Source organism: Nelumbo nucifera, chromosome 1 (assembly GCF_055504915.1).
Source record: "Nelumbo nucifera cultivar China Antique chromosome 1, China Antique-T2T, whole genome shotgun sequence".
Lineage (NCBI taxonomy): Eukaryota > Viridiplantae > Streptophyta > Magnoliopsida > Proteales > Nelumbonaceae > Nelumbo > Nelumbo nucifera.
In genome coordinates this window covers 137,844,838-137,859,743 of record NC_142649.1, presented here as the reverse complement: position 1 = coordinate 137,859,743, position 14,906 = coordinate 137,844,838, and the positions used below count along the sequence as shown (strand labels likewise).

General features: G+C 39.3%; 1 protein-coding gene across 6 annotated transcripts in view; it reads left to right on the top strand.

Annotated features, from left to right (window-relative positions):
- Window positions 1-14,906, top strand: part of LOC104612253 (diacylglycerol kinase 1-like) — a 90,825-nt gene that overhangs the window by 1,800 nt on the left and 74,119 nt on the right. The window lies entirely within an intron of this gene.

Sequence of the window (14,906 nt, the reverse complement as noted above, 5' to 3'; positions counted from 1 at the left end):
CCCATCTAAACCCTGTTGTTTCTTGAGCTTCTTCTGGCATTTGGCTTTCCATATTAGGCTTGAGGGACCATGGAAGTCATGATTCTACCACTCTCATTTAACTCCTTAAAACATGTATTTGTAATCCTGATGGTATTGATTCTTGGGTATGGGCACTCAATTTGAACAAACACTTCTTTTTCTTTTCTGTTTTTAAGGTTGTTAAAGCAGGTGCTTCTAATTTCACGGTGTTTTCTGCAAAAGGTTGTGGTTAGGCCTGGTCCCTTAAAACCTAAGAGCTTTTTTGTTGGGAAGTGGTGCATGTAATAGTCAGAAAATAGTGGAAGACTTGGTATTGTACTAACATGTGTATCATCTATTAATCTGCAAAATAAGTAAGTAGTTAATGATCTATTCGTTCATGAACATCCTAATGGCAACCTCTTAATGATATCCTAGAATTTGTTTGATACTAGTTGGTAATTTATAAATTAGAGGTGCAAAGAAAGTGCAAGGGCCTTCTACCACTTGAGATGCAAGGTGAGGCATGCATCTTGACAATACAAGGCACAAATTTTTGAAAAAGGTTAAAAAAATAAGTACATAAAAATATGGAAACCTGAATTTTAAAAGAAATTACATGTTTTAAAAAGCTTATTATCTCAAATCAAAACACATGTATAAAAATAAATTCAAAGTGGAAGTGAAAATAAACAGATATGAATTGTACCAAAGTGTTTTAAGCACTCGACAATTCAAGCATGTGAAACTCAACATGTATGTCTATGTCCTAGACTCCTAGTTGCATTACCTTAAGTAGCTAGATGTTAGACTTCTAGCATTTGTAATCCTAGGACATTGGGGTCTTTATGGAGGCAAAGGGCCAATAGAACTGTAGCTAGAGAAAAGGCTCATTGAGGGAAAGCCCAAATAAGCCCATATGAAGGCTGGATTTGGGGGCAGTTTCCCTGACCCAAAATTTTGGCCTGTATATAAGCGGGTTGGTTTTGTGCTTTTGGTGGTAGTTCATTTTGTTTTAGGATTAAGGGCCAAATATCTGTTGTATTCTTGTTGCTTCATTAGTAGAAATTTTTCTATCTAAGATCTTACTCCCAACAGCTAGGGCTTCAAGTATTCAAAAGTTTTTTTTTTTTTTTTTTTGATTTTGTTTTTGTTTCTTTTAAATGTAAATCACTCTGTTCTGCGATTTCAACAAGAGAAATCTTCTTAGAACTCTCTTGGAAGGCATCTGCTTGAAGTGAAACTTCATTGGCTATGTTGCCCATACCAGTTTCACCTACTCAGAAAATTTCTTTGAGATTGGACAAGTTTTGGAGGAGTGCTAATCTCCTCTCCAGTGCGGCAGCAGGTTTCTTCTTCCTTTCTTAAACTGGTTCATTCCCAAGTGTTCTTGCAAGCTTTGAACACTTCGGCCCCATTTGGCATCAATTCGAATATTTCTCATTCTCAAAACCCATCCAGAATTCTTGATTTTCTTGATACTAAGAATACATGTGTGAGTGTTTTGGAACACCTTTTTCTCTGAATCAAAAGTAAGTCTGGGAACACATAGTTGAGAAGGGAACTCTTGATTTGAAGAACTTCAGGAGAAGGGAATGAGCATAAGAATGTGATTGTATTCACCGTTGGATTCATCCAACGCCTGATCCTTGACCCAAAGAATTGCATCCATGATGTCTTCATAGGCTGTAGGGAGACGGTGTTTTGAAGCAAGACAATAGATGACTTAAATGATCACCGCCGGGAATTCACTCGCCATGTGAGCACATGACTTGTGGAATGGTTGAGTTGTAGAGGATGAAACCTCTGCCGTGGAAGAAAATTAGGAGAGGGAGCTTGGAATTGGGAGTGGCTTCACGAGGACAAAAGATGCGAACCCAGGTCTTGTTGGTGGGGTTGATAGTAACGTCTTTAGTGAGGATGGGTTGGAGTGAGTCAGGAACATCACCAAATGTTGGAACGTTGGAGCTCGGATGCTGTTGGGTGAGAGAGTCGTCTAGGTTAGGAATGATCTTGAGGTAGTTGTAGGAATTGATGGAGCTTGTAGTTGGGGAGGGATCTGTCGTGATATCTGGAACTTTTGACTGGAGTGTCGTGCCGATTGATCTTCTACGTCGGAACTCGAAACTCCGAATGACCAAGCCTCAACTACTAATAATCAAAGGAAGGGGAAGAAGAAATACAAGGAAGAAAATGAAAGAAAGAACCGAGATTTTACCTGAGATTTTGACCGGTGTCAGAAGACCGTTACAGAGCCGTTGAGGTTGGAATAATCGATGAAAGGGAAGAAGAAAGAAGGGAATGGGGTAGGGTTTCGAGTGAGTGTTTTAAGAATAATGGGAATTACTAAAGTGCCCTCAATTTCACGTGTGACATAGTCACGCGTGTTCGTTAATTTGAATTAACGTGATGAGAATTGGGTCAAGCAAGAATTGTGTTTTTGAGAAGTGAACTTTTTTCACTCCGCAGAATCTTGTTTTTGGAGGGATTTTTTCATCCCGTTTCTAATGGGAACCGCTCTCCTGGTTATACCAAACGTGATTCTCATTCTAAGAATCACCAGAATCGGTAGAATCACTCCCGGGGAGTGATGCCAAATGAGGCCTTCATTGCTAGATGCTATTGTTTCAAACCGAGGAGTTTCACTAGACATACAACACTCATCTTTAATTCCTTCATTTGAAATCACTGGAAGGCTGATTTGAACTGCATAGAATAGTTTCTTCTCTGTAAAACTTTGCACATCAGGTTGGTGAATCCCTTTTTTTTCTCAATCAGCTATTTTATTATCCTTGGGACCCTAGATTTGGTGCCGCCCTAGGATATTCTTACTTCTCAGTTGCTTGGTAGAAGTTCATAATCAGTTCTGGAGGGTACTTAATCTTCTCCTCAGTTCAACAGTCTTGGAACACTCTAGTTTGGGCTGTCAATACTGTGTACTACCTGGTTGGATTTATTTTGGGTAATTTCTTGGAGGATTTCGATTCCTTTATAGGGTGGCTCATTTTTGTTACTTGTCCAACTGAAGTTGTTTGATTATACATATCTTCTGGACTTGGTTTCTCTACTGTTTCTACATTGCTTACTTTGGCCTTGCTGTCAAGCGTTCTTCTTTTGAGAAAGTCCCTTGTTTGATTGCTGTGATATTAATTTCAGCCTTGAAAATTAAATACTAGTACCGCTATTTTACTCTCTGGACTGTTTTTTTTTTCTTATTTGATTGAAAAGATGGATATTGTTCCGGTAAAGTTTGATGGAACCAACTACAGAATGTGGAAGTTCCATTTTGATTTCTTTGTTGAAGGAAAGGGACTTGAAGGCTATTTAAATGGGACAGTTTGTAAACATGACAAAACAAACACTAAGGCTTTTACACAATAGAAGACTATTAACAATTTGTCACAACTTATGAGATGTATTCCTATTTGAAGAAGGTTTATCATCAGTCTAACTTGTCAAGACAATATCAGATTGAGTCTGAAATTTTTGCCTACTGCTAGGGGGATGAAAGATACAGGAATACCATGCAGGCTTTCTTGATTTATGGGTAGAGTATGAATTGGTTCATATTGATCCATCTGATTCCTTAGAGTGAACCAATTCCTTATGAGATTGAGACCTAAATATGAAATAATCAGGTCTAATGAGTAAAGGCACCCCCTTTCGGATTTAGACTTTGTGATGGGAGAGTTGCTGAGAAGCGACTAGGCTCATGACTGCTGCAAACATAGAGGGGAAGCAACTTGATTTAGGGGATGATATAGTTTTCATTGCACAAGGGAGTAAGAATTCTAGTGGAAAGGATCTTTCTAAAGTCCAATGTTATGAATGTAAAGGGTTTAGACATATAGCTTCACACTACAAAAAGAAGAATGCTTGCACTTATTGTAAACATGGTAATATCATTCCGGACTTCTTAGTTCATCCCTCCAAGGGTACTGTGAAGAAGAATCAACCATGAGCTTATCAGGTGTCTGAGGGATAGATGACTGATGCCCCTGTTGCCAAAGGTGAATCTTTTGCTCCCATGGATGTAGAAAAGATATGACAACTAGTATCCTTTGCTATCTCATTTGCCTTTTGTGCTATTACTTTATTTGGTGAGTTCTCTGGTTACTGCACTTCTTCCTCTCATGTTTGGATAATTGCTTCTGGGGCTACTACTCATAGGATTGGAGCCTACCTTGAACCTTCAAGTAAATTTTCCGAGACTCACCATAAACATATTGTTACTGCCAATGGTGAGAAACTAAATATCATTGGAAGTAATGATTTGTGTCTCAAATTCTCACCTTCAAATTCCTTTTCCCTTACCAAGACCTTCTTTGTTCCCAAACTTACTACTAACCTTGTTTCAGTTGGTCAACTAGTTAATGAAGGTCACATTCTAACTTTTTGCTTTGATGGTTGTGTGATTCAAGATTGATGCACCGGGAAGGTGAAAGGGAAGGGGCATAAGCAGGGCTGCTTGTTTGCATTGAGTTTGAGAAATCTCAATCAGAACCATCATCTACTTATTTTATCTCTTCTTTATTGAGTCTTGTTTTGGGTCAAAGAAATAACATTTAGGATTTATGGCATAAACGTTTGGGCCATCCAAACTCTGAAAAACTTAAACTTTTGTTTGAGTCTGGTTTCATTTGAACTAAAATTCCCTCTATGCAAAATTTTTATACATATTGTGTTACTTGTTGTTTGAGTAAGAGTCATACTTTGCCATTTACTCATCTGTTGTTTTACGATTGAGATATAAATATTTTGTATTGTTCATTGATGATTGTACTAGGTATACTTGGATATACTTTCTTAGTCACAAGTCAAAAGTCTTTCCAACCTTTTGGTCATTTTATGCTATTATCTAAGTTTGGTTTCAATCAAGTGTACATATCTTATGCTTAAACTCAGGAAGAGAATACAATGATGGAGAATTTTTGGCTTATTTGAAACATCATGGCATACAAGTTCAACGGAGCTGTCTAGACACTCCATAGAAAAATGGTGTGGCAGAATGGAAGAATGACCACATTCTCAATGTTGTGAGGACTCTTTTACAAGAGTCACATGTGCCTCCATTTTGGGAGGTAGTTAGTACGACTGTGCATCTAATTAATTATATTCCTTCATTAGTTCTTGATAAATGTCTCCTCATTAGAAATTGTTTGGTTGCCCTCCAAATCTTTCCCATCTTCGTGTTTTTGGATGTCTATGTTTTGTACATCTTCCCGCTCATGAACGTTCTAAACTTTTAGCTCAATCCGTTATGTGTGCCTTTGTGGGATACCGTCCTAACTACAAAGGATTTCTTTGTTATGATCCTTTTACGGTATTTGTATTTCTCGGAATGTGATTTTTCTTGAGCATACCTCTTTCTTATTGAGAGTAGCCAAGTCATCTGCATGTTCTATTTCTGTTTTGTATGACTTTGATTCATGTGATGCTCCATCAACAATTGCTGTGAAGGATCTTCTTGTCTTCTCTTGCAAGCGAGTTCATGGTGTCTGTGCCTACGACTCCCTTCCTCCCAGTCTCGATCCTTAGTACGTCTCAAATAACCCTGTAAGTGATACTCTTGTTTCAGATCCCCCTGTTGTTCCTTCTAATCCTTTGCGTCGTTCTACCCGTGTTTCTAGACCACCTAATCACTATGGTTTTCCTTTAGATCATAGGTCCTTTTTTGCCATTATGTCTTCCACAGATATTCCCTGCTCTTACCAGCAGGCCATTAGTAGTCCTTAGTGGGGAGACACCATGGATGCACAGGTTGAAGCTTTACACGAGGACACTTGGGACCTCAACCCAACTCCTTTAGATGGCTCTATTATTTGGAGCAAGTGGGTTTACTCCATCAAGTTGAAATCTAATGGCTCTCTAGATCAATACAAAGTTCAACTTGTGGCTCAGGGTTATACATAGGAGTATGGTATTGATTATGAGGAGACATCTGCTCTAGTGGCCAAGATCACTATAGTTCATGTTTTTTAGCCCTCTCTGTAGCATACTCTTGGACTATTTCTCAATTGGATGTGAAAAATGCCTTTCTACATGGACATTTAAAGGAGACAATATATATGAAACCCCTTTTAGGGTACTGTAGTGATCCTTGCCTTGTTTGCAGGTTGAAGAAATCTCTCTATGGGCTGAAGTAAGCTCTTCGGGCGTGGTTTGAAAAATTTTGAGATGTCGTGAATGCTGGGTATAGCCAAAGTGCTTCTGATCACTCCCTTTGTTCGGAAAAGGTCTTAGGGTATCACAGTTCTCCTCTTATATGTGGATTGACATGTTGACTGGAGATGATATAGAGGGAATTCAAGACCTTAAGTCTCTTCTTCATAGTTCCTTTCACATGAATTTGGGTTATCTTACCTATTTCTTAAGACTTGAAGTCCAAAGGTGTAATTGGGGATATTTCATTTGCCAAGACAAATTTACCTTTGATCTTGTCAATTTGGCTGACCCTACTAATGATAAGCAGGTTGATACTTCCTTGGGGCTGAATGTTAAATTGTCCAAGTCAGAAGGTTCTTTACTCATTGATGCCTCCCTTATTGACGACTTGTGGGGTCTCTTATCTTACTATGACTTGTCCTGACATCTCTCATGTGGTTTAGGTTGTAGGTCAGTTTCTCTGCTCCTTGTTAACCCCATTTGACTTTTGTACATCGGGTTATTCGTTATGTTCGTGGCACCTTATTACATGGACTATTCTTCTCTTGATCCTCTCCTATCCAATTGAGGGCCTATGCTGATGCAGATTGGGTAGGCTGTCCCAACACCCGTCATTCCACTACTGGGTGGTGTGTCTTAGTTGTCGAGTAGGACTGCAATCAGTCCTAGATATAATGCACAAAAACAAGAAAGAGATCTGAGAATTAGAGAGGAAGAAGGAGAGAAGAAGAGAAGGAGAAAATGAAGAGGAGAAGTCAGAATTGTGGGTCATTAGTTTGATTGTCGCCCCACAGATATTTATTTTAACAATTAAAAGATAGGGGAAAAACCAGAATTACCTCTACTATTTACATAAAAAAAGAAGAAATAGATATTTATCAATAGAAAATAATTGTTGGCTGAAACTAAACAAAACTAAACATAAATAAACAAATAGAAACAGGTGGGGACGACACTAATGATATCTACACTCCCCCTCAAGTTGGGAATAGATGTTTGTTATTCCCAACTTGCATAAGTCTGCCTTGAGCTTTGTCTTTGGAATTGCCTTAGTGAAGAGATCTGCAAGTTGCATGCCGGAAGCGATATATGGAAGGCACACTTCTTGTGAAGCAACTCTCTCTCTGATAAAGTGTCGGTCCACTTCAATGTGTTTAGTTCTGTCATGCTATACTGGATTATGGGCTATGTTAATAGCAGCCTGATTATCATAGTACAACATTAGGGACTTTTCATAAGTGATACCCAACTCCTCAAATAGGGATTTCAGCCATAATACTTCAGCCACACCATTTGCCATTGACCTATATTCAGCTTCAGCGCTGGAGCGAACAACAACATTTTGTTTCTTACTCCTCCAAGAAACAAGATTACTCGCTACAAAGGTACAATACCCAGAGGTAGACCTCCTATCATAAACACATCTAGCCCAATCAGCAACTGTGTAAACTTCTATTTTCATGTAACCATTATCTTTGAATAGTATACCTCTGCCTGGACATCTCTTCAAATATGCCAATATTCTCTCAACTGCAAGTAGGTGAGTAGTTCTAGGAGAATGCATATATTGGCTAACAACACTAACTGCATAACTGATGTTTGGTCGTGTGAGACAAAGATAGAGAAGTTTTCCAACTAACCGTTGGAACATAACTTTATCCTTAAGGGGCTCTCCACCTTCTGCACTGATCTTGGGATTTTGTTTAATAGGTGTTTCAGCAGGTTTAACACCTAATTTCCTTGTTTCTTCCAACAAATCAAGAACATACTTCATTTGGAAAACAAAAATCCCATGCTTAGACCATGCTACCTCAATACCCAAGAAATACCATATCTCTCCTAGGTCTTTAACCTCAAATTCTTGGTGAAGGAGTTGCTTAAGAAAGTCAATCTCATGGGTATCACTCATTGTCACCACAATATCATCCACATGTACAGCTAGCAGTGTTAAGGAGGTATCCACTTTCTTAATAAAGAGAGTACGATCTTGTACATAGCCAAAATTTTCAAGAGCTTGTTCGAATATATTAAACCAGGTTCTAGGAGACTGTTTCAGTCCATATAAAGCCTTATTTAGTCGACAAACCTTCTTTCCTGTGTCTGTATTATAAAATCCAGGAGGCAACTATATGTACACTTCCTCTTGTAAGTTACCATTAAGGAAGAAATTTTTAACATCCATCTGAAACAAGGGCCATGAGTAATTAGCTGTAAGAGATAATAAAACCCTGATAGTGTTCATCTTGGCTACTGGTGCAAAAGTCTCCAAGTAGTCTATGCCATATGTCTGAGTAAATCCCTTTGCAACCAATCTGGCTTTATACCTTTCAATGGAACAATCAGCATTATGCTTCACTATAAACACCCATTTGCACCCCACTAGTTTCTTCCCTTTGGATTGATCAACTAGCTTCCATGTCTTGTTCTTTAGAAGGGCATCCATTTCTACTTTCATTGCACCTTTCCACTCAAGAACTGACATGGCTTCCTGCACTGTTCTGGGAATGGGAATAGCAGCAATGGATGCCAAAAAGGACATGTAAGATGGAGACAAGTTATCATAAGACAAGAACTAGGAAATACAATGAGTTGTAGATGAAGTACAACGGTGTTTCACCTTATGGACTGCAATAGGAAGGTCAAGGTCATCCAATGGAGGTGAAGGCTCAACAATGGAAGGTATCTCATCTGTAATGGAAGATGAAGGAATTGTGGTACCTGGATTTGGATCCGTAGAAGGAACTAGGACTAGCCTAGACTGTTGATGACCGAAATCAACCTACTCCACCGTCTGTGGTAAACTCTCAAATCTCGACACCTCTAACAACCCTCCTCACTACACTCCCCTTCAGTGATAGGGACAGGCAATGGAATTTCTAGTAAATGAATTCCCACCTCACTACTCTCCCCCTGAAAAGAAACTTAGGATAATATGGTACATCCTCAAAGAAAGTGACATCTATAGAGACAAATCTCCTCGCAGAAGTAGGTTCATAGTAGCAATATCCCTTTTGAGTTTGTGCATAACCGAGGAAAATGCATTTTGAGGCTTTAGGATCAAATTTGGAACGATGAGGTCCAAGGGTCCGAACAAAGCAAGTACATCCAAAGGTCTTAAGAGGAATAGTGAACAACTCTTTATCAGGATATAAGAGGGTGAATGGAATTTTCATGTTGAGAACCCGTGAAGGAACTCGGTTGATGAGGTATTCAACTGTATGAATGGGATCTCCCCAGAATCGTATAGGCACATTGGAGCTGAACATAATGCTTTTAGCTACCTCTAGTATATGTTTGTTCTTCCTCTCAGCAACCCCATTTTGCTGAGGAGTATGAGGATAGGTACTCTGATGGATAATCCCATGGTCAAGGAAATATGAGGTTAAGGGTTTTGCAAAATACTCTTTTGCATTATCGGATTTGAAAATTTTGATTTTGACCCCAAACTGAGTTAAAATCATTTGATGAAAGGTCTAGGTTAAGGCAGAAACCTCATCTCGGGAACGCATAAGGTAAACCCATGAAAAACGAGTATAGTCATCAACAAAAAACAAATATCTGTACCCCCCATAGCAGTGATATGATAAGATCCCCAAACATCAGTATGTATAATTTCAAAAGGAATACTACTTCTTTTATTACTCAAGGAATAGGTTGTTCTATAATACTTTGCAAGCTCACAACTTTCACACTTCAAATTAAACATCTAGGCTGACTCAAACAAACTAAGAAACAAACTTTTCAAAGACCTAAAAGATAAATGACCTAACTAGTTATGCCAAAGCATAACCTGACCCATAGGTTGAGAAACAAATGATCTCCCAACTTCACTGTCTTCCTCATGTGAGTTCCCTCCAAGCAGGTAGATTCCATTCGTCTAATGGCCAATCCTAATCACCTTCTTTGTCTCCAATTTCTGTAAAACACATCGATCAGGAAAAAAAGTCACTAAACAAATTAGGGTTTTAGTAATGCTACTGATAGAAAGCAAGTTAGTACTAAGTTTAGGAACATGTAAAACTGAAGACAAAGAAATGGCATTAGACAATTTGGTGTCTCCCTTGCCAGAAATGGGAACAAGAGAGCCATAAGCAATAGTCACTTTGTCTCTGCCAGAGGTTAAGTGATAGGTAGTAAACAGTGAAGATAAGTCAGTCATGTGATCAGATGCACCTGAGTCTAATATCCAACAAGGTTCAGTGTTACCTGGGGCTGAGGCATGATAAGCTGAGGCCCGTGTACCTGAATGAGCAAATGCTGAAGTGGGAGTAGCAGATGTTGTAACTGATGGCTGAGATAATGATGCTGAATTGCCAACTTCACTCTCCAATTGAGTCAGAGTAGCCCGAACAACAGCTATGGTGTCTAGGATGTAGCTCTTGTGCTCGATGAGGGTGCTCCATTTGTAGTAACAACCACATTAGCATTTCCCCTTTTGTTTTTGAGCTTTGATGGAACTAGATGTGGATGTAACTTCCAACATGTGTCTTTAGTATTGGTTTCTTGCAATGTTCACATACTAGCTCCCTCTTATCTTCATTCTTTATATCCTCTTCTTATCACCCCCAAACTTTGGTTTGACTGTTGCCAAGGCTGATTCAAAAGGTTGATGCTGCAGCATAACTTTTCTCCTACTTTCTTCACTATGCACTAAGGAATAGGCTTGTGATAAGGTCACACTTTCTCTCATGAGAAGTTGTTGTCTCACAATATAATATTCAGAATTCAAACCAGCTAAGAATTCAAACACCCTATTAGTTTCAACCTGCTTCCTATAAGTTTGTGCATCATTTTGACTTTCCCATTTAATTGTCTCTAGGTGATCAATTTCATGCCATAGGGATTTCAAGGTTGAGAAGTAAACTAAGACTAGTTTCTCTCCTTGCTTAAAGTTGTTTACTTCACGTTTTATCTCATAGGCCCTAGCAACATTAAGAGGTTAGGAATAGGTTTCTTTCATGATGTCCCAAATTTCCTTAGCTGTTTTTGCCCACAAGTAATTTCGACTGATGTGGGGCTGTATGGAGTTGCACAGCCATGTCATAACCAAATAGTTCTCCTGAACCCATTTGGCATAGGTTGGGTCCTCCTTAGTTGGTTCCTTCACATCCCCCAACAAATAGTTCAGTTTTCCTCTACCCCCAATGGCCATCATGGCTGATTGAGCCCATTCCAAGTAATTTGATCTGTCAAACTTGACAGTTGTAACCTTAAATGTATTCTCAGACATGTTACCAGAACCACCAGTCCTCAAAGCACCTTCCCCTTGATTCTTAAACTCCATTCTTGTCGAGATATTGGTAAAAAAAATACTCCTTTTAGCACTGAGACAAGGTAATTACACCCAGAATTTGTTAACAGCCGACCTAAAAGGGTGAAATAGGTTCGGCACCTACCCAAAAATATTAGGACAGCTCTGCTGTTTTCCAAAAGACCAGCTCTGCTGGTCTGGAATGCTGTAACTGGTTCAACTGCTGCCCTAGAATTGGCGACAGTGAAAAACTTTAGGAGAAAAAGATCTTCTAGCTGCACCTCTCAGATTAACCAAAAAAGTTTATTTTTTTCTTTTTTTTTTTTAAATTGATCTCAAAAAAGAATCAACTTCAGAAAATTCTGGCCGCCACCTTCAAAACCAAGTCTGAACCCTAATCTTGAAGATTTTTCCCTTCTTCTGATTCTTCCTAATTGTTGGACACTCTCCAAGGCTCTATGGTCCCTTGAGTAGCAGCCGCACACTGCCAGAACCTCCAAGAATCAGCCGATGGTCTTGTTTTGCTGAAACTTCCAACCCTAGGAAAGTTCTTCTTTTCTTTCCAGAAGAGAGAGGAGAGAGAGGAGAGAAGAGAGAAGAGAGTTATGAAGAGAAGAGAAGAAAAAAGTGTTTGAGAGTCAAAAACTGAAGCTGGTGGCTCCCAGCTTCCTATTTGTATTAACATGATGTAAAATAAAAGAAACTGAAATTACAAGCATGCCCCTAGTGGCCCACCCTAATAATTAGAACTTAAACAAAGAAAAGAACATACCGACAGCATCCTAGATTGACAACACCCTAACAACAGAAATAAAAAAACTAATTCTAACAACACTCTCCCTCAAGTTGGGCTGAATATATGTATCATGCCCAACTTGTCACACAACTCATTATGCCGCAAGTATGGAAGCCCTTTTGTGAGAATATCAGCCAGTTGCTCCTTAGAGTTGACATAAGGAGTACAAATTTCTCCCTTCTCCAATTTTTCTCTTATGAAGTGCTTGTCCACTTCAATATGCTTGGTCCTATCGTGTAGGACAGGATTGCTAGCAATATTTATAGATGCCTTGTTGTCACAGTAAAGAGACATAGGATTGTGAATAGTTATCCCAAGTTCCCCTAGAAGATTCTTTAGCCAAAGTACTTCAACAACCCCATGTGCCATAGCCCTATACTCCGCTTCAGCACTTGACCTTGCAACAACACTTTGTTTTTTGCTTCTCCATGTCACTAGATTTCCTCCCACAAATGTGCAGTATCAACTTGTGGACTTTCTATCATCCACAACACCTGCCCAATTAGCATCTATATAGACTTCCACCTTCAGATGATTATGTTTACTGAATAGCAACCCTGTTCTTGGGTACTTCTTCAAATACCTAAGAATCCTCTCTGCTGCCTCCATGTGTGGTCTCTTAGGGGAATGCATGAACCATCTTAGGACCCCAATTAAATAAGCAATGTCTGGATGTGTCATGGACAAATAGAGCAACCTTCCCACTAACCTTTGAAACTATTTCACATATTTCAGAGGTTCACCATCACAATCACCTAGTTTATGATCTACATCCATAGGAGTATTTGCTAGCTTTGCTCCTAACTTGCCTATGTCTTGTAACAGATCAAGGACATACTTCCTTTGAGAAATAAAGATGCCCCTTTTTGAGCGGGCAACTTCAATTCCAAGAAAGTACTTTAGTGGACCCAGATCTTTCACTTCCAATTTGGAGGATAGGAATGTCTTCAGCCTTTGTATTTCTGAGCTCCAGTTTCCTATAATGATGATATCATCCACATACACTATTAGTACAACAACCTGTTCCTGACATCTCTTCATAAAGAGAGTGTGATTAGACTAACATTGTTTGAATCCTACTTGCTGGACCACCATATGAAATTTACTGAACCACGCCATGGGAGATTGTTTTAGACCATAGAGAGACTTTCTTAGCTTGCACACCTTATATTCACTCCCTTTGGCACAGAACCCTAGGGGTTGAACCATGTACACCTCCTCCTCCAGGTCACCATTTAAGAAGGCATTCTTTATATCCAACCAATGTAATTCCCAATCAAGGTTTGCAGCCAATGATAGAAGAACCCGAATTGAGTTCATCTTAGCTACTGGAGCAAATGTCTCATCATAGTCAACACCATAGACTTAATTGTACCCTTTTGCTACCAACCTTGCTTTGTACCTTTCAATTGTCCCGTCCGCCTTGTGTTTTACTATAAATACCCACTTGCACCCTACTAGGTCCTTCCCCCTTGGAAGATCCACCAACTCTCAAGTCTGATTCTTATGGAGCGCATTAATCTTCTCCTTCATAGCATCTGTCCATGTAGGGTATTTTAAAACCTCTGCAACATTTCTGGGTATAGGTATGTTATCAACTGCAGATAGGAAAACACGATAAGAGGGGGAAATGTGGTCATAGGAGACATACTGGGTAATGAGGTGTTTGGTAGTGCATGACCTGACTCCCTTTCTTTGAGCAATAGGAATGTCAAGGTCATCCACAACTGAAGAGGGAGCTGGGGTATCAACAGGTGGGATAGTACCTAGTTCATTTGGACTTTCCTCCTGGGAGTCTGAAGGTGTTGGTTGCTCAATGTTTGGTGGCTCCACATCTTTGTCACATTGCTGATCTCTACGGTGTGTACGTTGGAAGACACAAAAAGGAGTAGGATCCGGAATAGAAGGAAGAACCATTCAACCTAAAAGCTTAAGCTGTTAGGTGAGGTCCTTGAATTGGTTGATATTCTCTAACACGCCCCCTCACACGAAAGCCCATTGGGCTTGAAGCGTGAACAAGCACACCCATACCTTGTGCTGAAACTTATTTAATTATAATGGGGGTAACGAGGATTGAACACTAGACCACTTGGTAAAAGTGGCTCTGATACCATCTTTTCTTTCTAGAAGAGAGAGAGGAGAGAAGAGAGTTATGAAGAGAAAAGAAAAAAAAGTGTTTGAGAGTCAAAAACTGAAGCTGGCGGCTCCCAGCTTCCTTTTTGTATTAACATGATGTAAAATAAAAGAAACAGAAATATAAATATAAGTAGAGGGGCAGCAATTGCTAGCTTTCAAACTTTCTTTTTTGAACCCAATCTTCGAGTTCTTCTTCTCCTCTCCTTCTCTTCTCTTTTATCTTTGTTTGTCTTTTCTCATCAATATTTAAAACAGATTGTAGTCTTGTTCGACTACTTTCTTCAACTTGTAGACCCCCCCTTCTTCAGGATTCTGTCCGCTCAAATTTGATGGGTAGTTTATGGGTAAGTGTGGTCCTTTAGGTGTTGGAGGCCTGTCTATTTTGATTTGGTTGGAGTTTCTGTTGGAGCTATCCTGATGGCATATAGTGGTTTAAGTTAAAGGCCTTAGAGAAAGTTTTGATATGGCAAGATTGGTACTTAGAAATTTGGCTGAATTTGACACTATATTTATTTATTTTAAATTTTAAATCTTTCTATAGAGGTTGACCATAGGGTC